Genomic DNA, 15362 nt, shown 5'->3' on the forward strand with positions numbered 1-15362 from the left:
TGCATTTCACTTTTAAAAAGTGACAATGAAGCCGCTTGCTGAGAAAAGTTTCTTATTTAGATTATTGAAATATATCGTATTAAGATAATTACATTTATAACACATTAAGTTAGATCCAAAGTTGATCCAGTTATTTATATAACAGGTTTAAATGTTTTGTAAATTCGTATAACCAATTAAGGTGTTTAAGTTTTTCTGTAAACAATTATCACACTTATATAAACATTTCCTCTATAATGTCCAATTGGTTAAAACATTGTATCAATTTAAAGCTGGCTTTTTTTTCGATCCATTAATCTATTAGCTATGAGTTTGAATGTTGGTAACCTGGTAACCCCATGCGCAATTGTCTCCTCTAAAATAAAATGTGCGTGTTGATTGAGGAAATGCGAATTAATTAATCATAATACAATTGCAAGTGATTAACATGAAAATTGTTATATTGTGTTGATCATCATGTCATGTTTTAATTTATTACTAACCATGTGTGAGATTTCAAATGATTTCAAATGATGCCGGTTTTACACGGTGACCAGGCTGTCTAATGTTTTAGTGTATGTTTTATATATTCTTTCTCTACTCATATAACCCTTTCAAACGACACCCAAACACTATGGGATCATACGTGGTCCAAAGTGCTGACGGTTTTACAGGGGATTTCTTAAAGCTGCAATTTTGTTTCTTTGTCTAGGAATGAGCCATTTTTGCGTCATTGTCTTGAAACCAGTGATATAAGACTGCTGGCAAAAGTACAGGTCGCAGTCTTCATATTTATGTTTAAAATTTATGTTTTATGGCTAAAAGCGTTACTAACGCTTTATGAAAAATGAAAGTTTACCAAACATTTGAGATCTGCTTTTCGTTTGTGAGTTATCTTATATGACATATGACTGAATTGAAAGCGCTGATGTTAATATGAGTTAATTCTGAGACAAAAAATAAAAGAAAACAGGTCAAAACTGTAAATTTGTGAGAGTACAGCTTTAAGTACATTTATTGACATTTGTTAGAGGTTGCCTGTATGTAGTTCGTTAAGTTCAGACAATGATAATTGGGTTGGTAATGTACTTCATGTCATATTATAACTTAAGATACAAAATAACTGTAATACATTAAATGAATTAGTTTTAGAGGGATTCAATGTAAAAATAATTAGTTTTAATGTGTATTTTGAACTTTTTACTTAACTTAAATAATAAACGAGAATATAATTAAAAGAAATGTTATTAGAAATGGAATAACTTTTCAAAATGTGCAAATTGTCTATTCATGTGTGCAATTGATTCATAGGTGAATTGTCCCGAATACAAACAAATGTAGAAAAATAGTATGATGGTAATAACGTTTTCATTTAACAAAATGTCCATCGGGAAATTAAAACAAACATGACTTTTGTTCATAGTTTATTCAATTTTAAATTCACATTTTTTAAATATCATACCGAATACATTGCTATGCTTAATTCTACGTATCTTTATATGAACGAAAACCCTTATAAGATGAATAAAATATTCGTTACGAAATGACTTTAAGTCGGATACGAAATGAGCACTTTAAGGTTATAACCGAAATAACCGAAAATCTGAGGGTACGAAATTACTAGGGTACGAAATGCTGTAAACAGACATTATTCCATCAGCGTTGGAGCAGTTAAAGTATTAGTATTCGTGTCGGGTTGTGTAGTATAGAACACACACAGGATACGCACGTGCACCAGTGTACAACACCATTACACTAACCCCCCCCCCCCCCCCCCGTTCAACGTCATTCCAGAAGTCTTGCTCACCAACGTCTGATAACATTTTTAAGAAACAATCGGATTTTAATTGACATTTCGCAGTTTTTAAGATAAAAAACCAATTGATCTAGCTGTTGACCAGATCACTCACCCATCATCGTCGGAGCTTGTAAAACTATTAGTGTTTGTGTAAGGTTGTGTGTTATAGACCACACAAATGATGTAACGCTTGTAATTGATACTCTGGTTCCTTAATGTGCACGAGTGTATATCACTGCCACACGAGACTTAGAAAGTAATTCAAAACAAGTGTGGGGATATCTGGAAGAATGCAACGTTGTTACATTGTTAAAATCTCTGCTATTGATATTTTTAGTAGGAATGCAAACGAATAGCAAAACTGATATTCGAATATTCGGTAATTCTTTCGATCGAATATTCGAATACTCGATTACCAAAATACATATTTTAGAAGTTATAGTAAACTATTATTTAACAGCCGGGGCATTTTAACCCTACTTCGTCGTAGCCAGTACGCGCGGCGATTCCTGATTTTTCATAAATGAGCCTCTGAAAATTCCAATTTTTAAAATGAAAATCAACAGAAGATTATGAACAAACATTTTTTTTAATTAATTCAATTTGACTGCCTTCATACTTGTAAACAATGTGAATTTAGATGAATTGCTGGTCAAATGGCGTTATACGCCAATGGAAGGTATTTCCGTAGGACAATCAGCCTCGTTCTTGGATTGACCTCTACTAAATATAACTATACAAAAGCCATTGATTTGTAATTTGAGCAATGTTGCACAGAAGACAACACATTAGTGTGAAGGCTGATTCCTTAAATCCTTAATTGGCAAAGACTAAATCTAAATTTACCGAAAATGATTGAAAAGTTTGACGTCACTTGTAATATTGTAAAATTAAAAGGGACTTGTTTTATAGTACCCGACGATTTGTCCCTAAATGACATATGGCAAGTGTTTAGCGTATTGTCATCGAAATCACACCTCTGGCATTATGGGCCAATCGTTGTAAAAACAAGACAAATGAACTGTATACACAACAACAGAGTTGTGGTCAAAATTATTATTATTCTATTTATTCACCAACAAAAATCGAAAATTCGAATACTGATTTAAACATTCGAATACCAATCATTTGATCGAAAATATATTCGTTTGCATCCCTAATTTTAAGTGATCATTTTTTTCATGGGTTTCCGGTCAATGGCCGCATAGAAAAAGCAAAATAAGACGAGAAAGAATATATCGAAATATAGAAGACGATAGCCTGTAGATTCTGATAAACTGACAGATTGTGAACATATAGTAACATTTAGCCCTCCATGATTTTGTGAATTAGTGAGCTCGCCAGAAGACATAATTTATTACGAAACAAAAGCCAAGGTCAAACGTTGGTTTCATTTAGTGTTCTCTCCCTTTTATGTATTTATTTCCCTTAAGCTTTCGGTTATATTTAGGCTACTGCTTGACCCAACTAACTTCTAAATTTAAACCCTTCAGTACTAAATGTCAAGCAGTCCTACTTATATTTCAATAAAAATTGTGAGCTTTGGACTTTTCATTATTTTCATTAACAATATCAATATTTTCAACAATATTTATTATATCAATATTATTTACATAACATCTTATATAAAAATCTTAACATCTCTACATATAGGGGCTAGGTTCCCCATTAAACTGTATCACATGCTTGTTGATTTTATTACAAATTTAACTGTTAACAATGGCTGGTGATACCTTTCTCAAAACAACAATACCAGGAGACAGTCAAATGACTTGTCTCCTGTGCTTGGGGAGGCACTATGCATCAGTGATTGTCATCACTTAACGCATAACACTTTGATGCACAAGTGTCTCCTTCGGGCTATTGTAGGTGGGTCACCTCCGCCTGTTCAAACGATCAGTCCCACTAGCCTCTGGGGTCCTTCTCCTGGAACTGGTTTCTGCCCAGGCAATTGTCAAGGTAATAAATATGGGCATTTTTAAATTCATGGGGGTTGACTGTCTTGCTGCCCTACCCCATTCCCTCCACAAAGTTCGTGGAGTGTTGGCTAGGGTCCCGGAGAATGAGGACCTGGCAGGCATTTGGGATAGTCTGGAGCTGCCGCCAGGCGTCCAGTGCCATATCTTGGGGTTGGAGCGCCTTGAGGTCCCAACACCACCGGGATTGCCTCGGTTGGTGGGGATAAGTTTTATCACCCAGACGAGCCTCCCGAGGTACGTCAGAGTGGGCGGCACGAGCCTTATTATATATGTTCACCCTAGACAAGAGGACCCTGGTAGGTGTTTTAAATGCCAATAAAAACAACTCAGCAAAAGTTGTTAACTCCCAGGAATCTCCTAATGTCATTCAAAATACCCCCTCACCAATGGCTCGGGGTCAATTGGCATCAACGCCAAAAAGCCAAGACCGGTTGATTGAACCTTGTCCGACGCTTTGGGGTCGGAGACACTGACCACCGTTAGCGATTGCTCCGATTTCAATGTGACGGACAGGGTGGTGTCCATTCATTCATCTTTCTATAAGAGCATAAGTGAGGTGATGGCCATTGATGAGACACCAGTTAAGGGCCAGCCACCGACATACAGTGCGGTAGAGTCCCAGACATCCCCGATTCCAAATCATAATATTAAAATTTCAAACAAACATTTTAAAATAATGGGGGAAAACCATGACTCTACAATTGTAATGAAATATATCATAACCTTAGTTAAAAACACGATTTAAGACAAAGCAAAACCGTCTGGGCCTCATTTAGAAAAATATAAAGAAAATAAAATTCAGATAAACTTGGTAAAATCTAAAAATGAAAGAAAATCAAATAATTCTGGAAATTTAGGACAAGTCCGCAGGGTTGAGGTGGCATGTCCCTTAAGGCCATCACTTAAATTGCCAGCGCATTACTGCAGGGGTCCCTCGAAACTTGGTAAATTGAGGGCTGGGAGGATGAGTCGTAGACTCTACTCCCAGTCTTCAATGGGCAAAACCCAAAGGTCAAATCTCCTCTGCAGGTTTAACAACATTCTCAACGGATAGGGATTTAAAAATATTATCATTCAACTGTGGTGGTCTGTCATCTAATAAACACTCAAGGTTAAAACATCTTACTGATATAAATATTATTGATATATTGTGCATTCAAGAAGCTAAATTTAAGGAGAATACATCAAAATCAACCCCCGGCTATTACATAGAGTTCTTAAATCAACAAACTTGAATGACAATGTTGCCGGTGGGTTAGCAATTTACATAAAGCACAATATTCAATACCAGACTTTTTCAGTCACTGAACCGTCAAAAAATGATGGCGGCACGGCCATAGAGGCACTGGCAATTATTGTTTACCCAACAAAGTACCAACCCTTTGTTCTTATAAATTTCTACTCTCGGGGCTGTAATATTCAGGCTCTTACTACACTCGAGAGTAATATACGGAGTAAAACAAATATAATGAAACTGGTAAACACTGGTGACTTCAATGCACATCACCCAGTGTGGGGTTGCTCAAAAGTCTGTAAATATGGTGAGGACGTCTGTACTTGGATGGAAGACTCAAACTTGGTAGTCCTGAATGATGGTGCACCCACCAGGTTCGATGCACAAGGTAATTCACGTGCATTGATCTCACCATAATCAGTGTCTGTTTGGCAGGTGTCGCGTCATGGAGGGTCCTAGACGACAATCTTGGGTCGGATCATTTTTCTTGCCTTATAGCCCTCCACAATGTCAATAACGGGTCAAATTCACGGGAAACTTGCAAGCCATCCTTTAACTTTGAAAAGGCTGACTGGTGTGAATTTAAAAGATTGTCCCTGGAACTTTCTCTCTCTGACTTTGATCTGGAAGAGCTGGAACATTTTAATCGCCAGTTGATTGATAAAATCCTATTCATAGCTGAGAATTGTATTCCCTCCTCTTCCGGTAAACGTCAAACGGTCCCATGGTGAAAGGACGCTGTACAGGGTAGAAATAAGGCATTAAATAACCTAAAAAGAAATCCCTCACCTGACAATTTAATGTTATATAGGTATTTGGAAACAGAAGTTAAGAGGGTGATTTTAAGGGTCAAAACCCAGCTAGGTTAAATAAGTCAAATAGTAGGGAATTTTGGAACAAGGTTCACAGAATAAAAGGTCATTCTACCTGCCCTGTACCACTTCTTAAATATAGAGATAAAATTGCTAAAAATCCCCTTGAAAAGGCTCAATTTTTAATAACACATTGCAAATATCCAGTGATAGTAATCTTCCACCTTAAACTTTGGCCTTTCAAACACGGTTCGAGAATGAACATAAAGATATTTTAAACGAGCCAGGGGACAACTCAACACCTCTAAATTTACCTTTCTTACCTAGTGCGCTAAGATCAGCCATTGGTAGCAGGAGGAAGTTCCCCACCGGGGCTGATAGATTATCCTGTATGATGTTTGGGCACATGCCGGATGCAATCCTTCAAATCTGGTTGCATCTGTATAACATGGTCTGGCGGGGTAGGGTGGTTCCATCCGAGTGGACAACGGCCCATGTTGTGCCTCTTCCAAACCTGGAAAAGACAAAAGCGACCCTAAGTCATATAGGCCCATAAGTCTAACATCACATGCGGGCAAACTTCTTGAAATCATGGTTAAAATTAGACTTGAGCACGTGCTTGAATCCAATAGAATTCTTAACCGCTTCCAATCCGGGTTTCGGAAAGGACGGAGCACATTGGATCAGCTTGGTCGTCTACAACACGATGTAACATATGCCAAAAATAGAAGTCGCTATGTCCTAGCTATATTTTTGGACTTACAGGCTGCGTTTGATCCTAGGCAGTCTGTGGACATATTTTTAGGAGGTCAAAAAATCATTTTTGAAAAAGTTGTACGGTTTTTAGGCATTTATCTTGACCCACGTCTCTCATTCGTACAACATTTTAATCATAAAAGGAAGATGTGAAAAGGACTTGAATCTAATGAGAATGTTATGTGAAACAGATTTTGGGTCAGACAAACACAGTCTACTGGTCATATATAAGTCCTTAATACGTTCAAAAATATACCATGGTGCTCAAGTCTATGCAAATGCCTCGCCAAACAGTCTTAAGATCTTGGAAAACATACAAAATAAAGCCCTTAGAATAGCTCTGAGAGCCCTTCCCTGTACCCCTGCATGCATGCTCGAGGAAGAGGCGGGGATACTTCCCTTGGCTCTGCGGAGGAGACAACAAATCATTAACTTCTGGGCTAGGGTACAGTCTCGGTAAATAGGTAACCCTTTAAGTGACCTCTTTGGGACCGGCTTCTTCATCAAGGCGAAATATGACAAGGGTAATCATAGAGCGATGCCCTTTGGGGCTTACACCCAAAGCATTGTTGAGGAAGCCGGGCTCAAAGATGTAAGTGTAGCAGACCTGAGGACATCAAAGGTTCCTCCATGGACCCTCCATGACCCTTCAGTTGACATTTCTATCTCTAAAACAATAACAAAATCAGACTTGCCACGAAGCTGAAACTCTCTCTCACATTGACCAAAATTATGCTGAGCATTTAAAAATTTACACAGAATCTGGCATAGTTGAATGTGCCTTTTATATTCCATCCAAAAATATCAAAAATATTAAAAGACTCAGCAACCACCTCTCTATATTTTCGGCTGAACCTTTGGCTATTAAAGATGCAATGGACTGGGTTATCAGTAACAAGCCCATACATACTGTTATCCTCTCAGACTCGCTATCATCATTGCAGTCTATACAAAATAGAGGTAGCAGCTCCAGACCTGATTTGATAAAAGACATTTTGGAACAGAATAATAAGTGTCTGGAGAACAACTTAAAGGTTACCATGGTATAGGTCCCAGCTCATGTCGGCTTGAAGGGGAATGAAGTGGTTGATGGGCTGGCCAAGGATGGTCTTAGTCGTGTGGAGGTGAATGATCCGGTCTCTCTTGCACCCACATAGGTCTATTTATTAGCCCCCCGGCACTTCATTAATGATTGGCGGTCGGCGAGGACACCTAAAACATATGTTAATACATTTGATAGGGCCTCTGTGAGTCTTCAGCCTTCAAATAAATATTCTGATTTCTTTAGAATTGACAAATGCATAACAAGGCTGAGACTTTGCACATCACCGGGAAGTACTGGGAAATACATACTTAAAAGAGATCCCAGCTGTGCTCGGTGTGGAGTGACCTATGACACTTCCCACATTCTGTTACACTGTGACACTTACAGGGGCCAGAGGGCAGAACTTAGGGCGGCCCTAAGGATTTTTGGTTTAGATTTTAATATAAACAATATTCTGAACCCTTAGCAAGGCCGCCCAGAGATCCGTCTTCAGGTCACTTGCCAAATTCCTGGTTGACTACCAGATAACCGACAAGAATTAAACATCATATAAAATGTGTTGTATATTATAATATAAACTATGTTATATCATTTTAATTTTTTATTTTTATTTTTTTCCCCTATCATAGAGGTCGGTATACTGGAAGCTGTCGGCACTTTTGATTAATGGCCCCATTACTGGGGTTTGCATACTATAATAAATACCGTCAGGAACGGTTTATTTTATGTGTGGTTCATTTATGAACGTCATATCTAATTTAAGCTATCATTTATATTTTTTTAATTATTTTTTATTTATTTAATTATAAGTTTTACCCATTAAACCGGCAGCTTTATCCTTCCCAGGTGTCGGGAAGGTTCCGTTCCGTACACCCAGATTCCTAGCAAAATTAACATTAAATTATCTATTAGAAATTTCAAAACTGAATGAGTAATATAAAGCCTAGCCAAATATTCTTGGCCAAAAAAATGTTACCTGTTGAAAAATAGTAGCACAACTTTGATCAACCACAGTTAAATCGAAAGTTAAAATATTAGCCTTACAATTTTGTTTACTATAATCCTTATAGTATTCACCGTGGGAAACATTCCATCGGTCACGTGACTTCCATTAACCAAGTTTGTTTCTACTCTCGTTCGTGAGAAATACCTATCGGTCAATAGTATATTTCGTACTCTTATAATTGTGCACACTTCGCTTCATAATATTACTACTAGTGGTGTGTGTTTCATTTAACAATCAAAGTGAATTTAACAGCAAACTTACCTTTCGATAGTTCGTCTGCTTATCCCTCCTCCATTGAGTGAATTTGTCACGTGACACTTTCTCCACAAGGTTACCTCCATTAGTGGAGAGTGTTCAAGTAGCCTAAATCATGGCACCTGACGAATTCGTTCTTTTCTCTATCCCGAAAATACATTCCCCAACCCCACCTACAATTTCTATAGGAAAAATTATCGGTTGGCAAAGTGGGAAAACACCGTTCAAGTAACAAAACCAATGGCACCTCGCGAACTCGTTCTTCTCTCTTTCCCGGAGTGAGGAAAAAAAAAAAATACTGAACGGAGCCATCCCTGTAGAATAGCACAAGCATTCACATTTTATTCTATTATCATTTCATTAATTAAACCCCACAAATTTATGGGAAAAAGGGCTTCGGGGAGTTTGTTTCTATGTTGTTTTAATAATTCACCAGCCGTTTCATATTATCTTTTTATCGTTCCTCCCGAGTGAGATTCTATTTTTATGTAAATATTGTATATATCACTTTAAAATACTATTTAAAAGTTTAACAGTGTAAAAGGATCGTTTTCTATTTAATAATTAGTATAGTCTTTGTTTATGCCAACATCTGATTACCAACCGGAGACGGTTTCAGTGTATATTTTAAAGTCACCCTGGAGGAACAAACAATTTCTATTTTATTTTACTTTGTTAAGAATATCCTTGGCAATCCCAACCCATATTGTAATTACATAGGATGGAGTCTTATGCTGGGACTGTTATATTATTCATCCTGATTTGCCTGGTTACACAGCGACACTAACTTTATTGTCAATGTAATATTATTTTGTCATTTATCATCATGCTTCAGTAAACCTGGGGCGGCCCCTGTGGTTGGTTTACACGTGCTAAATATCGGCACCTTATTAAAATCCAAATTCAGGTATGTCCCCGTGTACCAGTCCCATGGGTAGCCCCATGTTTAAAAAGTCCTAAAAAAACAAACTTTCATAACATTCTTTTATTTTTATTTTGAATGTCGCTGTTGTAAAAAAAAAATAATAATCAAAATATAATTATAAAATCCAGACAAACGCACTGAGGCATATTCCTCAATGCAAACCAGCACATACCTCCCCTATCATTGGAAGGGGAGGTTTAGGAAACTAGCTGGTAAGAAATCCGTCATTTTTTTTTAAATTTCAAACTAGCTAGTTAATTTAAAGCCAAGGACACGTTCTATTAAAAAATATATATGAAACATTTATTCTCATAGATTCTTTTATTATTTAGACATTTTTTATATAAATATGCTTGTAATTTTTATATCCATAGAGGATAATTCTATCTAGTACAATTTCTATTTATGTATTTGAGTTGTACGATTTTAAAATGTACGTGAATAATCTTAAGATATTATTTTAATGTTGAATTCTTTACCGCAGATGTTTACTGATTGTGTAGAACTTAACACACATATATATATATATAGTCCATAGCACCCACGCTAGGATAAATGAAGAAGAAAAATGTTTTAAAAACCGTAGAATTATTGTAAAACGTAGCGTGATCGCCGAATGGGTATAACCCGATGGCGAGGGTAAATAAGCTCACGACTTGACCCAACATCTAACTGGATCTAGATATTTAATTGAAACATTCTACTGGAAGATAACGTCCATTTGGCAACGACTTGGTTTATAATCTATAAATATATTTAGCAACCTTTTTAAAATATTATTCCATTTGGCATCGTCGTTTACCAGATATGAACCACGATCGAACTTTACTTCTGAATATATGCGCCAGACAATTCTGCTTATTGCAAAGAACATTGAGCCTGCTGATTGTTCATTAGTCGGCGCCCTTCTGGGCGCCGACTATATTTGATATTACTCTAGAAATATTCCAACTTAGGGACTAGTTTATAAATTGCAGAACAATGCTTTCAATAGTTTCCACGTTGCATGATAAAATATGAAGTTTTGTTTGTTTTATAAAACTTTACACTTTAATTGATAATGAAACCTTAAATTATAACAGCCCTGCTTATCATTTTGAAAATTTTGATTTTAAATACCAAGTCAATCATAACATCTCGGCCATCTGCGAGGAATATACAGGCCGAGGTGTTCCGATTGAAATCAAATAGATGAAGGTTACACGGTACTATTAAAATATCCTTTATGTTTGTAAACCTCCTACGCAGTAATCTCCCTTGGTGACAGCAAAATGCTTTGAAAAATTAATCTTGAGCTTAATTGTTTGTTTTGAAAATGTCATTCGAAGGAATGAACTCCAGATAATTCCCCTTTGATGTATAGTGTTTTTATCTCCGTTTATACACTCATATAATAAGTGAAATGTGTTACAAAAACTTGTACAAAATATAAAGCAAGGAATAAACATAACATGCCGGTACAAATAAAAGGTGAATTTCATGCTATTAAAATCTATATATTAGACAATTGACTCTAATTCATCCGAAGAAACGTATGTATATTTTAAAAATACGCCTCCGATACTAGGGAACATTCGTTGTAAAAACAAGAGAAACGAAAATTATACACATCATGACAGTGGTAGCAAAAAGGTTTATTTTTTGTTTATTTAAAAACTCGAATATTCGAATACCGATTTTGACATTCGAATACCAAACGTTGATCGAATATTCGAATATTCGCTTGCACCCCTAACAGTTTTGTTATAATTTAGTTTTAATCGGAGGATTAGCTTGGGGGAAAAACAGAATATCTTTAATTCCGGGCTTAAACTATTGTAACAATATTATTAACCATAACGTCCTTCGAGCATATGTACACCCAACTTAAAACAAAATAATATCATGAAATAATAACCATTTTTGGTTATCTGCATGCACGTTTTTCTTCTAATTTGATTGCGCCGACTTGATGCTATGCATCAACTTTTTTCTTGTATATACTGTGGTTAGACTACATAGACAAATAATTGAAAACATATTTTTCTACGTCTGTTGCCAGGAGTGCTTAGACAATAACGACATTATCTTTAATCGATATTTTGTCTGCTAAGTTAGTGGAATTTGTCAGTCACACATCCATTTCCGTCTGTTGCCAAGAGAACTGAGTTGGTCAGCTTAATATGCATCTCCATATCTGACAATTAGAGCTGAATCGGTCAGTCATATATGAACCTCCGTCTGTTACCAAGAGAACTGTGTTGGTCAGCTTAATATGCATCTCCATCTGACCAATACAGCTGAATGGGTCAGTCATATATGCATTTCCGTCTGTGATCAATATAGCTGAGTTGAATTGGACAACAAAATATAGACAATAGTGTAGTGTAGACAGGTTAACTTCACTCCAGCAGTCCGTGGTAAGAAAATGCAAAAGAATGCAGAAATTGCTATCTGCACCTGTCGGGGGTTCGAACCCACGACATCTTGCTTTGCAGGCGGATACTCTATCGCGTCGCTATCAAAGCTAGCTCCATAGCGAGACAGTATAAGTACTCCTTATATGCATATCGAATACTTGGTTACACATTCACCCTCCATTTTAAAATCGTCCTCGGATCTCGGAGATAAAGGCCAGTTTGCAGTGACCTTGAGGCTTTTCGTGCAATCCGAGTCCGTCGTTGGGCACCAAATATAACATACTGCACAAATTGCTATGTGTACCTGTAGGGCTTCGAACCCACGTTCTCTCGCACTGCCGGTGGATACTTTACTGCGTCTATATAAAAGCAAGCTTCATAACCTGACATAATAAGTGCCGCTATACACATATGGAAAACTATCGTATTGGAATTTGTTGATAAAGCAAACATTTTTTAGCATTTTTAAGCATTTTATTTTGATAATCCCTCAAAAGATTGATTTGATATACATGTATAGTGTAAATAACGTCGCTGCAATGCACATGTAACTTAGCACTGTAACATTTTACTGTAAAAATTCGTTTAATAAATAAAACTATTATCGTATCCACCTGTGAGATCATTACGGAAAGTGAGGTTTATTACGGCATAATTGCCTGAGGAAGGCTAGCACGTGCACGATGACGTCATTTTCACGGAAATAAAAATAGCTGACGAATATCTGGTTGCCAAACATTTGTAGAAGAAATCATTTTTTAGGATTTAAGGGATTGAAACTGAACTATCGATGGAAGGAAAGTGAAATTAGTTTTACCGTTGAGGACACCTTCCGTGTTTTTGTAACGAGTACTACCTAGAACTGTACCGGATGATTACATTCGGTGAAGTTCAAAAAGCATTGAGGCAAGGACATTTTTTGTGAAAAAGGTTTTGTTTTACTTTGTCCACTGTGAAGTGTTGATCATTCCAGCACAATGGCTAGGGTCATTAAGCCGAGATTCTTGAATCTAACAGCTTTTCTTACAGCTCGTGTCTTAATTACACTTTTATTAACGCACGCTTTTTCTGATTCTGCATCACACATAAACTGCATAAACTTCCTAGCCAAACATAAAAGGTGTTTAAACATAAACAAAATCGGCCTATGTAAGTGCACTAGCCGTCGAAAAGAAAAAAAGATGCAAAACATCAATGAGAAATAGCTAAATTAGGTACAAGAATGATACACTTTGACTAAAAACATAGCTTTATGTCACGGAATTTTCTATTTTCGCTCAGCTTATACACTCAATAATTTTTATGTTAATGCCTCTAGAGACATAGGTTAAAAACCTGAAAGAAGCTTACATGTGTGGCCTCCGGGTAGGTATATTTATATTGCGAGAAAAGTGATATTTCTTACTTATCAGGTGAAAATATCCTCATAACACTCCAAAAACCCTTCGAACATCGCCATTTCAATTCCGCATCACTCATTTCCCTCACTTAAAATTCGGAAAACACAAAACACGTCAGACCCCCTGTATTACGGACACCGATTTATATCACCAAGTTTAAAAGACGTGGTGCACGTCAAAAAAAATGCTTGATCACTTCGATTACCGTTTTCACACAGGTATATTGTGTCAAATACTTCATGGTTTACCAAAGTTAGGTCACAGAAATCAATATTCTTAGGCATATACTTAAATATCCATTAAAATAAGTGTAATGCTTTTTTAAATTGGCGTAGGTGATACCAGCTAGAAACAACCATCTTACGCTAATAAACATAAATACAAAGCTGCATTGCGTACTAATATCATATAACCTGGGTAGGTAAAACCCCGTCTAAAATGTTTCAATACGTGTGTATATGTGCAACATGTATGCACAAGTCAATTGTAACCGGGGAATAGGGCCGTGCTTTTACCTTCCAGGTGGCCCCACAGTGCCGAGTGAATGCGGTAGTATTGTCTTCACGCAAAAAATAGTGAGGGATGGGCCTTACCTATGATCCCTGAGATGCGGGGGCATTTGGCGGGGATTTTACCAGCAGTTCGTCCCCGCAGGACGGGGATTTTACTCGGGCTTGGCTGGACCGAAGTCAAAGTCCCCGCTATTTCCCGGAATTTGGGGGTGGGGCATGGTTACAATTAACTGGTGCATTAACACATTTGTTGCTGACAAGTAATTTGTTGAATTAGAGAAGCCTTCTGTCAGAACATGTTAGACGGTAACGGCTTCGCAATCAACACGGCATAATAGAAAGGGAACTATTAAATAAATTAAAACTTTGGTGGCCAAGATATATGAACATTGCATGAACTCGGTGTTTTTACGTTACATGACGAACGATTTTTCTTTAAATAAATGAAGTAAAAGCATGATAAAAACAGAGACATATTTCAGAATGATACTCGTTTAAGTAAATAATTAAAATATGTTCATAGTTTATACAGAGTCTAATAACAAAAGGGAAGGAACATGTTACATTGTGTGCAGGTTTTATAATTTTAAGCGATTGCACTGGGTTGACATCAGATCGTAAGAATGTGCGAATGAAAATAAAATCCTTACGCCGAACATAAATGGGATTCCAAAAGAGATACACTGGAATTGTTTGAAGTTCTGACTTTGATACAACTTCGAATATACGTTTCGTATAATTAATCCAATTGAACAAATATATATTTTTCAAATAATACTCTCGCCGGAAATTTGCCTGATATGTTTGGTAAACAATGTTTTTGTTTTTGTTTTTCAGATTTAAACATGCGGAGAAAAAGACCGAATTTATAACTACTAATGTGTTTAACTACAGATGTACTGCTTTTACACAGATATGATGATTATTCATGTGATTAATTTGTATGCCTGTTTATGTTTAATACATGTATTTGTATTAAAATAAACTTACGCTCCAACCAGCATCGCTGGTATTGTAACTAACCAAAAACACTTCATTTTTAACTTGCCATAGATAAAATCAAACAAATAAAAACACCTATTTCTCAAGGCATAAAAGTCTAGGGTCGGGAAAAATGCGGTAGGTTGAGAAATCGGAAACAAATACATTTTTACGCCTATTGGATTTCGGAATCGCGCTTAACCATTAAAGGTATGCAACCTACACCGGTAAGGCAGTAAAGTAAACCTTAGGTTATTTTTCTTGTTCATATCAATATCTCT

The sequence above is a fragment of the Mya arenaria genome, chromosome 1 (assembly GCF_026914265.1).
Source record: "Mya arenaria isolate MELC-2E11 chromosome 1, ASM2691426v1".
Lineage (NCBI taxonomy): Eukaryota > Metazoa > Mollusca > Bivalvia > Myida > Myidae > Mya > Mya arenaria.